General features: G+C 33.6%; 1 protein-coding gene across 2 annotated transcripts in view; it reads left to right on the top strand.

Moving 5' to 3' along the window:
- Positions 1 to 3,956, top strand: part of MEIS1 (Meis homeobox 1) — a 129,914-nt gene that overhangs the window by 121,009 nt on the left and 4,949 nt on the right. The gene's annotated exons all lie outside the window — the stretch shown is intronic.

The following is a 3,956-nucleotide window of genomic DNA, read 5'->3' as shown; positions in this document are numbered from 1 at the left end:
TTCTACCACCTACGAGTTATCCAGTTTTTAAAGAGTACTTTACAGAAGAAGATTGTGTTTTCAAAGCAAAATGAGGATTAAAAAAATATATACCTCGATGTTTGGAATGTAATATGGAAAGGCAAACAGGATGTTTCCCAACCTGAAAGCGTGCTTAACTAAAAGGTTTATCTTTTTAAATGCCCAGTTTATGACAAATTTGAGCTACATTTTATTAAACCAAGGTACGAAACTCCTTTAATGAGTAAGAAACACTGTCCAGTAGTCATGTATTCCTGACATTATACATCTGAGTTTTAAGGGCTGTAATGTTTAGACATCAATTGTAAAATTGTAAAAGTTGTTTCTTACATCTTTAAACTAAAAACCTTTTTAAAGTCACCTTTTCAATATGGAAAATTCTAAAGATTGTGTGTATTTCATGGGTATATTTTATCTTAAACTATTGTGTGGTTGTTGGAGATGTATTTTTATTGTACATTCAAATTGGAATTTTATCTTTCTCTTTTTTATTTTTCTCTCAAAACACCATTTCTTCTTATCTTCAAGTTCTAATATATATATTTATATATTCATAAGTAAATATAGACATATGTTCGAATACACAGATGAGCTTAAAATAAGTATTTTACTGATGCTTCTTGAAATTTCAGGGTTTTAAGAAGGAAATATGTTCATATAAGTTCACATAAAATCTGAAGGTCTTTTTTGGTTCAGTGTTTAGAAAATTCTTGATAATTTAGAATCTTCCACAATGGAAAGTAAAGCATTCTGTCACAAAAGCAGGGAGGATGAGACACAAGGTCAAAGGGCATTTTAGAAACAAACAGCTGGACCAGTTTATTTAAACAGATACAGGGATGGGAGAACTGACCTCTGTTTGACTTACAGTGGGAGGAGCAAGAATGTCATTTTATTACTTTGCCCAGAAGGAAAATGTTTTTCTATTTGAATTCACCCTGAAGCCATCTAAACACATGGCTTTGCTGTATAGAGTATAAATCCAAAGAGAGTACGTATAAGATAGTCTAGGATAATGATAACATACACTAAAGAGAATCAAATATTGTGGTGGTTTTAAGATCAAAGAGGTGCCGTTTTAAAAAATAAAATATTTTGCTGTGAGTTATTTTTAGATAAAGATGTCCACTGTGACCCTAGATAATAATATGTGCTTCATGTAAGTATAGGAATTATAATTCAATAAACTTCTGAGAGTTACTACATCCTATATGAGTTAGTAATGTCGACTATATTGAAAAAAATTGTTTAAAGTTTTCAAAAGTGAGAAGTTCCAAATGTATCTACTAACGTGGTCCAACAATTAGGCAGTGATTAGGTGTTCTTAGGTTTTCAACGTTTTATTATTTTTATTTTATTTAATGAAAGAATTCCCACCTTCATATCTCTATATCCTATAGGTAGCCCAGATCTGGTTTGTCAATAACAACAAATGGTTAATGGCCATGAAAAGAGAGGCAAGTAGTATCTAGTACCTGTGGGCCCTTAGCTAAGGGGCTGTGGTAAGGTGTTTGCTCACTACATGGGGACCACGGCAGGGCTGGAATAACTGCACTTAGCATTGTCTGTTGACAACCTTCAGAGGCACATAGACAAACCTGAGCCTGGCGAGCAGAGAGTGACCCAAGTGGTGAGTAGACTCAAAATCTTAGAAAAACCCACATTCTAGAAGGAACTTGTTAAGAATCATAAATGTTTCAGCTAGGGAGAAGAGGGCAGAAGAGGGGAGAAGACAATGGGGCATGATGGCTATAGTTTAAATATTTGAAAGGCTATCTTGAAGAAATGCGATTAGCATTGTTTAAATTACCCCAAGGAGTTGTTTTGGTGAAAGCATTTTAGATCAGGTAAGGCAGAACCTTCTAACAATTGCCTTGTCCATGGAATAAATGGACTCTCAGGTAAGGTGGTGAGTGCTGTATTAGGAACACTCTAGGTGAGGCTACCCAGCTACTTGGTAGGGATATCAGAGAGGGGATTCAGGTCAGCAAGCAAGCTAGCTGACAGTTAAAGCCCTTTTCAAACCTGAAGTGTAATCTGTCTATGATTCTATGGGTTTAATAGTCATGGATTCAAACACGAATTGGTCTTTGGAAACTGAATGTACCAGTATGAAGGAAGTAAGCTTTGGAATATAGATAACCTAAGTCACTGAATCTTCTTATGCATAACCTTGTCTTTGTCTCTATACACAAACAGTGCAGTCATCAAAACTCCCAATCTACAAAATGTCCAGTCATTGTTATTCCCAAAATCAACAGTAGAGTTGTTGCCAGTGGTGACTGGCTCAAAACTAGCTCATTTAAAAATATCTGTGTAGTTTGGAATTTTCTAGGTAGATGGCACAGTAGTGGCCTTGCGCTTACTATGATGCTAGAGAGGGGGACACCCGCTACTGTTTGCCAGCTGTGTGTCATTCAGCAAATTATTCACATCTCTTGGGCAACACGTGACCTCAAGTAAGTCACTTAATTTCTCCGAGCTGAGGCTTCTGTTAAAAAATGCTCTTCCTATTTTTAGCTAAATAATATAAATCATATCCATAAAATATTATGTTTTTAAAAGAACGTAAAAAAAGTTATCAGGCAGAGTTCTTTCCCACTAAAAGCCTGTAGACTGTGAACAGCACTGTAGATAAAGAACTGTTTTTGATCTCTTACCTATATTAGTTACTATGAAAATTACTTTTGGTATGTGCAGAATATTAATATTAAATAATTTTCTAATTGGTCATGCAGTGAAAGCAGCTAATGAAAAAGCAGATTTTTTTTTTCATTTTAATTGGTTATTTCACATGGTGTTTTTACTACACCTGTGCTTATAATGAGAATGGAGAATTAATCTAACCTTCTGCTCACATGATTCCAATTTTCATGGTTTATACAAGATAATGATAACCTGATTTGCAACACAATTTGTTGTAGATCTGTGTTTTAAATATTTTTATTAGCAGTCCAGGGACTTCATATTCAAGAACAGACATAATATACATTGCCAATAAGAGTTAGCCTCAACGGTATCCTTTTAGTTAGATTCCAGTCTCATTATTTATTTTAATTACTTCTTAGATAATGAAAAAACATAAGGATATAAGATATTGAGAATCTTAAAATGTCATGAAGTATGCATTTTTATTCTAAAAACCTGTCCCTGTTTGTTTAATAGTTTAGTTTCTGCGGACTATTTTTCTACCTGAAGTGGGCAGACTTACAAACTAAAATTCATACTGGACTATGGATCCTTTAATTATTAATAGTGCATTATTAAACTTTTCATTGTATTTTTATGTGCTGCTCATGTCGAATATATTCAAATCCGAGTTGAGAACTAAAAGCAATTTACTATTTCAGAATCTAATATGCCCTGTTCATTTTCTGTATTTGATATGTAATTCTTAGTATTACTCGGTATAGAAAGAATCTTGAGTTAGAAATTTCATGAACAGGACTTTGGAGAGCTTGTATTAACCATTTTTTTTATTTTTTATTTTTTAGTGACTAACCACTTTTTGAGGGGCTGCTGACATTGTAAAAAAATCTTATTAAGACACAAGTGTCTTAATAAGACATTTATTATAAATTTTTAGGACTAGCTAGAGAAAGCAAGATGATAAGTTGAATAACTACATAGCTGTGACTTTGCCTTGACCTCACTTTGCATATAAAGAGCAAAAAAAAAAAAAAAAAAAAAAAGAAGCCACCCTAAGAAATGTCTACAAGGAATGCATTTCTCTGAAGTGAGTTAGTGGTGATAAACTCCAGACATTCTCTCATTTGATGGTGTGCTGCCATCCCAGTTCATTATCTTAATAGTGGGCATTAAAATAGAATTAGGTTTGCAAGAGGTAGGGAAGGTTTTGATAAAAATTGTAAAAAAGAAGTCAGAGAACATAAGATTGAAATGCCACTGGTTAGGAGAAGTAACAGATGACTTTA

The sequence above is a fragment of the Pteropus alecto genome, unplaced genomic scaffold (assembly GCF_000325575.1).
Source record: "Pteropus alecto unplaced genomic scaffold, ASM32557v1 scaffold131, whole genome shotgun sequence".
NCBI lineage: Eukaryota > Metazoa > Chordata > Mammalia > Chiroptera > Pteropodidae > Pteropus > Pteropus alecto.
This window is presented reverse-complemented; position numbering and strand designations above follow the sequence as displayed.